The 11,884-nt window shown below is 44.7% G+C and overlaps 1 pseudogene; it reads left to right on the plus strand.

The window, feature by feature from the left end:
- The first annotated feature begins 312 nt into the window (after positions 1-312).
- LOC126238443 (5S ribosomal RNA) lies at positions 313-430 on the plus strand (annotated as a pseudogene).
- Positions 431-11,884: the final 11,454 nt, after the last annotated feature.

Genomic DNA, 11,884 nt, shown 5'->3' on the forward strand with positions numbered 1-11,884 from the left:
TTGCTGATGATGCTGTGAAGTACGATAAGGTGTCGAAGCCGGCCGCTATGGCCGAGCGGTTCTAGGCGCTTCAGTCCGGAACCGCGCTCCTGCTACGGTCGCAGGTTTGAGTCGTGCCTCGGGCATGGATGTATGTGATGTCCTTAGGTTAGTTAGGTTTAAGTACTTCTAAACCTAGGTGACTGATGCCCTCAGATGTTAAGTCCCATAGTGCTCAGAGCCATTTAAACCATTTGAAGGTATCGAAGTTGAGAGACTGTAGAAAGATACAAGGCAGCTTAGACAAAATTTCTAGTTGGTGTGATGAATAGCGCCAACGGCCTTGCCGCAATGGTAACACCGGTTCCCGTCAGATCACCGAAGTTAAGCGCTGTCGGGCTGGACTAGCACTTGGATGGGTGACCATCCGGTCTGCCGAGCGCTGTTGGCAAACGGGGTGCACGCAGCCCTTGTGAGGCAAACTGAGCCACACGCCCCTCCATATTTGCATCCAGTGACGCCTGTGGGCTGAGAATGACACGGCGGCCTGTCGGTACCATTGGGCCTTCATTGCCTGTTCGGGAAGAGTTTAGTTTAATTTTAGTGATGAATGGCAGTTACATATGAATGTGGGAAAATTTAAGGTAATGCGAATGAGTAGGAAGAACAATCCTTTAATGTTCGGCTACAGTATTGCTGTTGTCCTGCTTGACACTATCAAGTCCTTTACATATCAGGGCGTAAGGTTGCAAAGCGACATGAAATGGAACGAGCATGAGAGAATTTTGGTAGGGAAACCGAGTGGTCGACTTCGGTTTATTGGGAGAATTTTAGAAAAGAATGGTTCATCTGTAGGACGTTGGTGCGATCTACTCTTGAGTAGCGGCGCGTAGTGACCGCGCGGTTTCAGGCGCAATGTCACGGACTGCGCAGCCCCTCTCACGGGAGGTTAGACTCCTCCCTCGGGCATGGGTGTGTGTGCTGTTGTTAGCATAAGTTAGCTGAAGTAGTGTGTAAGTCTAGGAACCGATGACCTCCCTTCGGAATTCATATACATGCGAACATTTTCTATTCTTGAGTACTGCTTGAGTGTTTGGTATTTGTACCAGGTCGAATTGAAGGAAGTGGTGGTGGTGGTTAGTGTTTAACGTCCCGTCGACAACGAGGTCATTAGAGACGGAGCGCAAGCTCGGGTTAGGGAAGGAGTGGGAAGGAAATCGGCCGTGCCCTTTCAAAGGAGCCATCCCGGCATTTGCCTGAAACGATTTAGGGAAATCACGGAAAACCTAAATCAGGATGGCTGGAGACGGGATTGAACCGTCGTCCTCCCGAATGCGAGTCCAGTGTGCTAACCACTGCGCCACTATTGAAAGAAGACACCGAAACAATTCAGAGGCTGCTAGAGTTGTTACCGGTAGGTTCGAACAATATGTGTTACGGAGATGCTTCGGGAACTGAAATGGGAATCCGTGGAGAGAAGGCGAATTTCTTTTCGAGAAATATTATTGAGCAAATTTAGAGAACCGGCATTTGAAGCTGATTGCCGAACGATTCTACTGCCGCCAACATACTTTACGCGTAAGGACCACGAATGTAAGAGAAATTAGGGCTCATGCGGAGGCACATAGAGTCGTTTTTCCCTCGCTCTCTTTGCCAGTGGAACGGCAAAGGAAATTACTAGTAGTGGTACACGGTACCCTCCGTCACGCACCGTATTGTGGCTTGCAGATATAGATGGGAGCCAAGGCAATGGCGGCGTTGAAAAGTCCGAACTACTTCCCAGCAGAAAGCCGTAACAATCGTCTACTTTCTGCTATTTTGTCGAAAACTGACATGGTGAGACCGTGGCTGTGTGCAATTAATGTAGGTTGATTCTATTAATAGTGGCTAGTTTCCGTCTTCTTCCTTGTAAGAATCAACCTACATTAATAATCTACTTTGCTGCCACCCCTCCTACCTCGTACTCCTCCCCCCACCACCCCCGTCCCCTGCCGCACAATCAAATTGGCTACAGGAAGAAGCACACAGCTGTATGGTTTCCAAGGAAACAAAACTACTGAGAGGTACTCTCTCAACCTCAGTTCACTTCAGTTCATGGTAGGCATCGCTTCGTGACTAGCGGTAGTGCTGCCTTATTCTCAAGACAAGTGTTGGTTTCCACAACCTTGAAAGTAAGTATCACCACTATGTTCAGCTAAATACCACGACATTCGTGGTATAACGATCGTAGTAAATCCGTGATTAAGATGGAAATGCACGATTTGCACCACGAAATCAGCCTTATTGTTCCATCAATGTGGTAGTCTGGTAGCTTAGTCACGTTCTCTCTGTCTGCGTGCTCTTATTACGTGATTACTCGTGGCTGATCACTTTCGTCTGTGATTCTGAATTCTGGAGATTCATCTTTAGTTCAAAGATCAATTTTTTTCTCTAGGAACTGCATAAGTATCATAATTTCTCATGTGTTTCTGCGTCTACGAGCAAATATCAGTTAAATTAAATTACCAGCAAATCTACCTTCAACATTTTTTCACAATCACATCCATTATTAACAAAAATCTATTACAACCACCGTGAACATTTAGCGTAACCCATAGCAACCCTGCTGATGGCCGTATAGTCCAAATTTGTGGGCTAGTAAATTTCCACTTATTGGGAGATTGTGTCGCATTTCTGTGTTGTAAACAGAATATAACTTGTTTAATTGCAGTTTTCTGTTTGTCACTGGTCTTTAGTTTCTCCCATGTTTCCTACATTAATCAAGTTATTTATCTCCGCTGTAAGTGAAGTTGTCCGATGTCTGCACAGTCCACAGAGCAGGAGATTAACAGGTAAGATCATTTTAATCTGATGGTAGGGGCCTCGGTGACAACTGAACGCCTCGCTTCGTTCAGTCTGACCGCACTCCAAACCATCTACAAACTTGTGTGCAGTTACCCTGTTCCATTATTGTTCCTTCCAGCTTGTATAGTTAATTAGTTGTAGCCTTATTGATTTGCCTTGTGCTCTCATGTTCGTGTAAGTTTCATTTATTTCAGGGGCCTGGAATTTGATAAGTTGGGATTTTGTGCAAGATACTGAGTTCATGTGTATTTGTTGGATGTGGGTGCAGATAATAAAACCACGATGAGATATTACGTTCATGCACTTTTATTTGCTGGTTTATGTTTCTAAACTTTATAAGCACTTATATCTCCACAATCCCAGCCTCTTAGCAATCCCAACGTTTCTTGTGCCACTGTCTAATTCTCTTTCGAATGGCGAAATACTTGGTTGACTTCCACCTGCGTACGGAGAGATGGCCATCGTGATAAAAGAAGAATCCGCGCTCGCATACAAAAAACATGGGTATTCGTTTTCCTCACGTGCTATTCAAGAGTTGATCGGCAGAGAAATAGTCTGAATGTGGTTCTATTAAGCCTTTGACAATCCAGTAAGTGGTAATCGCAGATTAGACGTAGATCAATTTATTTACTTCGACTACATTACATTAGGCTTGATTTACTTTTATTGATTTTCATCTCAATCTTTCGTTAATCCAGAATTTCATAATTTGGGCACAGTACCTTACCCATTGCTCCACCTCACTTTGTTTAAAAACACTGTAATACTTGCATGGATGAATTGTTCGATCACTCTCGAGGGATGATGTTGTTGTTGTGGTCTTGAGTCCTGAGACTGGTTTGATGCAGCTCTCCATGCTACTCTATCCTGTGCAAGCTTCTTCATCTACCAGTACCTACTGCAACCTACATCCTTCTGAATCTGCTCAGTGTATTCATCTCTTGGTCTCCCTCTACGATTTTTACCCTCCACGCTGCCCTCCAATGCTAAATTTGTGATCCCTTGATGCCTCAAAACATGTCCTACCAACCGATCCCTTCTTCTAGTCAAGTTGTGCCACAAACTTCTCTTCTCCCCAATCCTATTCAATACCTCCTCATTAGTCACCTGATGTACCCACCTTATCTTCAGCATTCTTCTGTAGCACCACATTTCGAAAGCTTCTATTCTCTTCTTGTCCAAACTAGTTATCGTCCATGTTTCACTTCCATACATGGCTACACTCCATAAAAATACTTTCAGAAACGACTTCCTGACACTTAAATCTATACTCGATGTTAACAAATTTCTCTTCTTCAGAAACGATTTCCTTGCCATTGCCAGTCTACATTTTATATCCTCTCTACTTCGACCATCATCAGTTATTTTACTCCCTAAATAGCAAAACTCCTTTACAACTTTAAGTGTCTCATTTCCTAATCTAATTCCCTCAGCATCACCCGATTTAATTTGACTACATTCCATTATCCTTGTTTTGCTTTTGTTGATGTTCATCTTATATCCTCCTTTCAAGACACTGTTCATTCCTTTCAACTGCTCTTGCAAGTCCTTTGCTGTCTCTGACAGAATTACCATGTCATCGGCGAACCTCAAAGTTTTTACTTCTTCTCCATGAATTTTAATACCTACTCTGAATTTTTCTTTTGTTTCCTTTACTGCTTGCTCAATATACAGATTGAATAACATCGGGGACAGGCTACAACCCTGTCTCACTCCTTTCCCAACCACTGCTCCCCTTTCATGCCCCTCGACTCTTATAACTGCCATCTGGTTTCTGTACAAATTGTAAATAGCCTTTCGCTCCCTGTATTTTACCCCTGCCACCTTCAGAATTTGAAAGAGAGTATTCCAGTTAACATTGTCAAAAGCTTTCTCAAAGTCTACAAATGCTAGAAACGTAGGTTTGCCTTTCCTTAATCTTTCTTCTGAGATAAGTCGTAAGGTTAGTATTGCCTCACGTGTTCCAACATTTCTACGGAATCCAAACTGATCTTCCCCGAGGTCCGCTTCTACCACTTTTTCCATTCGTCTGTAAAGAATTCGCGTTAGTATTTTGCAGCTGTGACTTATTAAACTGATAGTTCGGTAATTTTCACATCTGTCAACACCTGCTTTCTTTGGGATTGGAATTATTATATTCTTCTTTTCTATTCCCGGGGCCTTGTTTCGACTCAGGTCTTTCAGTGCTCTGTCAAACTCTTCACGCAGTATCTTATCTCCCATTTCGTCTTCATCTACATCCTCTTCCATTTCCATAATATTGTCCTCAAGTACATCGCCCTTGTATAAACCCTCTATATACTCTCTCCACCTTTCTGCCTTCCCTTCTTTGCTTAGAACTGGGTTGCCATCTGAGCTCTTCATATTCATACAAGTGGTTCTCTTCTCTCCAAAGGTCTCTTTAATTTTCCTGTAGGCAGTATCTATCTTACCCCTTGTGAGACAAGCCTCTACATCCTTACATTTGTCCTCTAGCCATCCCTGCTTAGCCATTTTGCACTTCCTGTCGATCTCATTTTTGAGACGTTTGTATTCCTTTTTGCCTGCTTCATTTTCTGCATTTTTATATTTTCTCCTTTCATCAATTAAATTCAATATTTCTTCTGTTACCCAAGGATTTCTATTAGCCCTCGTCTTTTTACCTACTTGATCGTCTGCTGCCTTCACTACTTCATCCCTCAGAGCTATCCATTCTTCTTCTACTGTATTTCTTTCCCCCATTCCTGTCAATTGTTCCCTTATGCTCTCCCTGAAACTCTCTACAACCTCTGGTTCTTTCAGTTTATCCAGGTCCCATCTCCTTAAATTCCCACCTTTTTGCAGTTTCTTCAGTTTCAATCTGCAGTTCATAACCAATAGATATGGTCAGAATCTACATCTGCCCCTGGAAATGTCTTACAATTTAAAACCTGGTTCCTAAATCTCTGTCTTACCATTATATAATCTATCTGATACCTTTTACTATCGCCAGGATTCTTCCACGTATACAACCTTCTTTTATGATTCTTGAACCAAGTGTTAGCTATGATTAAGTTATGCTCTGTGTAAAATTCTACAAGGCGGCTTCCTCTTTCGTTTCTTCCCCCCAATCCATATTCACCTACTATGTTTCCTTCTCTTCCTTTTCCTACTGACGAATTCCAGTCACCCATGACTATTAAATTTTCGTCTCCCTTCACTACCTGAATAATTTCTTTTATCTCGTCATACATTTCATCTATTTCTTCATCATCTGCAGAGCTAGTTGGCATATAAACTTGTACTACTGTAGTAGGCATGGGCTTTGTGTCTATCTTGGCCACAATAATGCGTTCACTATGCTGTTTGTAGTAGCTTACCCGCACTCCTATTTTTTTATTCATTATTAAACCTACTCCTGCTTTACCCCTATTTGATTTTGTATTTATAACCCTGTAATCACCTGACCAAAAGTCTTGTTCCTCCTGCCACCGAACTTCACTAATTCCCACTATATCTAACTTTAACCTTTCCATTTCCCTTTTTAAATTTTCTAACCTACCTGCCCGATTAAGGGATCTGACATTCCACGCTCCGATCCGTAGAACGCCAGTTTCTTTCTCCTGATAACGACGTCCTCTTGAGTAGTCCCCGCCCGGAGATCCGAATGGGGGACTATTTTACTTCCGGAATATTTTACCCAAGAGGACGCCATCATCATTTAATCATACAGTAAAGGTGCATGTCCTCGGGAAAAATTACGGCTGTAGTTTCCCCTTGCTTTCAGCCGTTCGCAGTACCAGCACAGCAAGTCCGTTTTGGTTAATGTTACAAGGCCAGATCAGTCAATCATCCAGACTGTTGCCCCTGCAACTACTGAAAAGGCTGCTGCCCCTCTTCAGGAACCACATGTTTGTCTGGCCTCTCAACAGATACCCCTCCGTTGTGGTTGCACCTACGGTACGGCCATCTGTATCGCTGAGGCACGCAAGCCTCCCCACCAACGGCAAGGTCCATGGTTCTTGGGGGGGGGGGGGGGGGCGAGGGATGATAATTATCATTATAATCTAAAATTACACTAAAAGTGTCTACTGGCATTATATGACTTTGCTTTTACTCTACACAATGGTTGAGTCCAAACTACATAAGAATAAGAAACATACTGGTTGCTGTTGTACAGTGTGGAGTGTATTCTCTGACATTGCTGTTAGATATCGCTACGTGGTATTGATTAATTTTTGCCATCATTTCGTGGTTAATTTAATTGAGAGTATGTTGGGCACATATGTCAGGAGGAGAGCTTTGCGTTTTCCTCACTAGGTAAGTGTTCTCCCAGTGTGGTCTCTGGAAGCAATTTGCACGAGGTAGTCAGGGAATCTCATTAGGAATGGTAAAGGTATCCAGGGAGCTGGACAGTTTTTGTAGAAGTAAGGCTGCAGCCTCCTTCGTGCTTTTGTCGGCAGACCCGGCACTTCTGCTAGCTCTGAGAGGAAGGTGCTGTGCCACCACTGCCATCCCGAGAGAATAGTGTAGCACAACATTTAAAAGGCGAGTCACAGACGCTGCCTGAACAGTGTGAAAAGTTCTGTTGATTTTACTCCAAAATTTGGTGTACCCAATTGAACTGAGTTTCCCAACCACCATGCTTGGCGCGAAGAATTTGACCAATCGACGTATCATTGCTCTGCCACAGTACCGTACCATCCCCTTTGTAAAGGTTCGTTTTGTACGCCAAGAGTGGGAAGTAATAGAGGAAAGTTTCTGCAGCGCTCCTGCGCCTTCACTTTTTTTTAATATGTGATATTCTCGTCCATTACATTAGCATCAGCACTGAGTCATCCCCTTCATATACAGTATTTTTCAAAGTAGGGAGTTGTAGAGGGAGAGTGATGGTTCGTGGTCATTTAACTACAGGCTGCCGTGAGGGTCACTCGTCTCCCAGCTGACATTCGGTGCCGACGGGTTTGCTGATTTCGGGGAAATATAAGTGTAGCAGTTGTAGCGCCATCCATTTTCTGAGCACCTCGCTACTTGCTTACTTTACCATGCAGCTTATTTGCTTAATTTAGTTTTAATTTATGGCATTTTGTTTCAGTGGTAACTTTGATTCTGCAAGATGCTCAGATGAGCTTGGCACCTCCCTTCTGTGTTAGCATCATTTTGTAATCTGTTTTGGGTTTTACAGAACTTTGTTTTCTGCGAATTTTTATTGCGATTTTTGTCTGTCATTGTAACAAATAAAAGTCTGTTAATGTCAGCCTTGATTTATATGCCAAGATCCTTTATACAGGTTGTATCAAAAAGAGTCATTCGATTTTGCACGTCTCTACTTCCAAAACCAATAAACATATACAATGAATTCTGTTTTTTGATGAACAGGAAACTGAAGAACTTTTATCATGCCTTTTCATGTGTGTTCAGTATGCCCCCTGAAGATGCACGACATATGTCAATGCGGTATTCAAATTGTTCTCACACTGCAGCGAGCATGTCTTAAAGCTACAACTTCCACAGCTGCTGTTATTCGATGTATCAGTTCATTCAATGTCGTTGGTAACGGAGGCACATAAACAGAGTCTTTGATAAACCCCCACAGGAAATATTCACATACAGTTAGGTCCAGTGACGTTGAAGGCTAGTAATGTAAGGCTGAATCATTTGGCCCAGTGCGACCGATCCATCGTTCAGTAATCCTTTGATTTAAAAATTCCCGCATTTCCAGATGCCAGCGTGGCGGTGCCCCATCCTGTTGGTAAATGAAGTCGTTCGAATCAATGTCCAACTGTGGGAAAAGAAAGTGCTCAAGCATATCGAGAGAGATATGTGCTTCGTCTAACAGTGTTATCTGCAAAAAAAAATTGAACCATACACTTTTTCCCGTGAAACTGCACAAAACACATTAAATTTTGGATAGCCCTTCTCATATTGTACAACTTCATGAGGTTGTTCCGTATACCATATTTTCACATTAGGACAGTTCACCTTTCCATTTAAATGGAATGTTGTCTCGTCACTAAAGACTAAGCGTGGAAGAAAATTGTCATCTTTCATCTGACCAAGAACGAAATTACTGAACTCCACACGTTGTTCTTTGTCACCTTCTCGAAGAGCTTGCAGTACCTGAATTTTGTATGGTTTCATTGGTAAACGTCGACGCAACACACGCCAGACGAACATCGGGGGCATGCTGAGCTGTCAAGCTGCACGGCGAACGGATTTCTGCAGACTCCTTATGAAACTAAGGCGGAAGCGTTCGACGTCTGGGTCAGACACTCGGGGACGGCCCGGCGATCTGCCTTTACACAAACAACCTGTTTCTCGGAATTGTTCATGCCATCGTCTAATGCTCTGTGTTGTAGGAGAATCCACACCATACCTAGTACGAAAGTCGCGCTGAACAGTTATTACTGAGTTGCACTGCGCAGAACATAGAACACGAAACGCTGTTTCTGTTGTCCCGACGCCATTTTCACTGGGACTGAAGTGGGAGCACACTGCCGCTACCTAGCGGGAACCATGTAAAACTCGAGAGTTTGCTCTTTCCAACAGTACATTGCTCATGCACGTATCTCAAATAACATAATAGTTACGATTTTTTTTAATCGGATGATTCTTTTCGGTATACACTGTATTGTCCTACAACGTTTCCATGGTTAGGCGACCCACTAATAATAAACATAACGTGGTGTACATCTGATCTTGTTCTATCGTTGTGCAGAGTGACCAAATTCAGCGATCAGTTGTATTAACCAATCAGAGAAAAGGACGAACATTGCACTCTCTCATCTTATGTGATAAAAGATTTGTTTTGTAACGCCCATTGCACTTACGCTCCTCGACTCTGCTGCAGAGCTGGGACCCAAGTTTTGGTTTCAATGACGAGATGTAACATTTTTGCTATCCTTAAGGAAATCGCAGAAAGTTTCCGGTGTATAGCCTTTCGGACTGTGTACATTCAATAATTTTCTGTTTTTTCCGAAACAGCAACAGAACTTTCAAGAGGTCGGATCAAGTCATCATCCATGTTGAACAGCCCGAACCTGGGTCACATTTTTTTCACCATATCAAAATTCTACTGATTACACGTGAAGAGTCGTTCAGACGCAGACACAATGAACTGATGGCTTCTTCATTTCTATGGTAAGCAATGAAAACCTCGTAACTCCATCTGCCTGTGAAAACTCTCAGTTCCAGTAACCAGTAACTTTATTATCAAAGAGAGATTAGTAAATGCATGAATTTCTCTTATCCGTCGATACCTAGGCTTCTGGTATACAGTTACAAATGTAGTAACATTCTGTACCACATTATATCATTTTTTAAGAAACGATTTTTGCGTCACCTGCTAAATTTTACAAAATGGATTTGCGAGGTGTTCATTGCCTACCATTGATTTTTATGTTCACACTGAAGGCCGCACTGCGCTCAACGAAGTTGCTCATCTACAAGATTTAAAAGAAAGGCACGTCAGTTCAAGGCGTCTCGCCAGTTCCCTGTCTCGCGGCGACCTACATCGTATTAGGTAAGTGATGATAATTCAGAGAGAGAGAGAGAGAGATGGGGGGAGGGGGGGGGTAGAGAGCGTCTGCGAGGAACTGAGAGGGGTTCACACGTTTGAACTTTCACTCCGTGACCGAGGCCAAGATGTACACTCCTGGAAATTGAAATAAGAACACCGTGAATTCATTGTCCCAGCAAGGGGAAACTTTATTGACACATTCCTGGGGTCAGATACATCACATGATCACACTGACAGAACCACAGGCACATAGACACAGGCAACAGAGCATGCACAATGTCGGCACTAGTACAGTGTATATCCACCTTTCGCAGCAATGCTGGCTGCTATTCTCCCATGGAGACGATCGTAGAGATGCTGGATGTAGTCCTGTGGAACGGCTTGCCATGCCATTTCCACCTGGCGCCTCAGTTGGACCAGCGTTCGTGCCGGACGTGCAGATCGCGTGAGACGACGCTTCATCCAGTCCCAAACATGCTCAATGGGGGACAGATCCGGAGATCTTGCTGGCCAGGGTAGTTGACTTACACCTTCTAGAGCACATTGGGTGGCACGGGATACATGCGGACGTGCATTGTCCTGTTGGAACAGCAAGTTCCCTTGCCGGTCTAGGAATGGTAGAACGATGGGTTCGATGACGTTTTGGATGTACCGTGCACTGTTCAGTGTCCCCTCGACGATCACCAGTGGTGTACGGCCAGCGTAGGAGATCGCTCCCCACACCATGATGCCGGGTGTTGGCCCTGTGTGCCTCGGTCGTATGCAGTCCTGATTGTGGCGCTCACCTGCACGGCGCCAAACACGCATACGACCATCATTGGCACCAAGGCAGAAGCGACTCTCATCGCTGAAGACGACACGTCTCCATTCGTCCCTCCATTCACGCCTGTCGCGACACCACTGGAGGCGGGCTGCACGATGTTGGGGCGTGAGCGGAAGACGGCCTAACGGTGTGCGGGACCGTAGCCCAGCTTCATGGAGACGGTTGCGAATGGTCCTCGCCGATACCCCAGGAGCAACAGTGTCCCTAATTTGCTGGGAAGTGGCGGTGCGGTCCCCTACGGCACTGCGTAGGATCCTACGGTCTTGGCGTGCATCCGTGCGTCGCTGCGGTCCGGTCCCAGGTCGACGGGCACGTGCACCTTCCGCCGATCACTGGCGACAACATCGATGTACTGTGGAGACCTCACGCCCCACGTGTTGAGAAATTCGGCGGTACGTCCACCCGGCCTCCCGCATGCCCACTATACGCCCTCGCTCAAAGTCCGTCAACTGCACATACGGTTCACGTCCACGCTGTCGCGGCATGCTACCAGTGTTAAAGACTGCGATGGAGCTCCGTATGCCACGGCAAACTGGCTGACACTGACGGCGGCGGTGCACAAATGCTGCGCAGCTAGCGCCATTCGACGGCCAACACCGCGGTTCCTGGTGTGTCCGCTGTGCCGTGCGTGTGATCATTGCTTGTACAGCCCTCTCGCAGTGTCCGGAGCAAGTATGGTGGGTCTGACACACCGGTGTCAATGTGTTCTTTTTTCCATTTCCAGGAGTGTATTTTCGTAATGAGAAGCGAATGTATGACAG

Source organism: Schistocerca nitens, chromosome 2, assembly GCF_023898315.1.
Source record: "Schistocerca nitens isolate TAMUIC-IGC-003100 chromosome 2, iqSchNite1.1, whole genome shotgun sequence".
Classification (NCBI taxonomy): Eukaryota; Metazoa; Arthropoda; class Insecta; order Orthoptera; family Acrididae; genus Schistocerca; species Schistocerca nitens.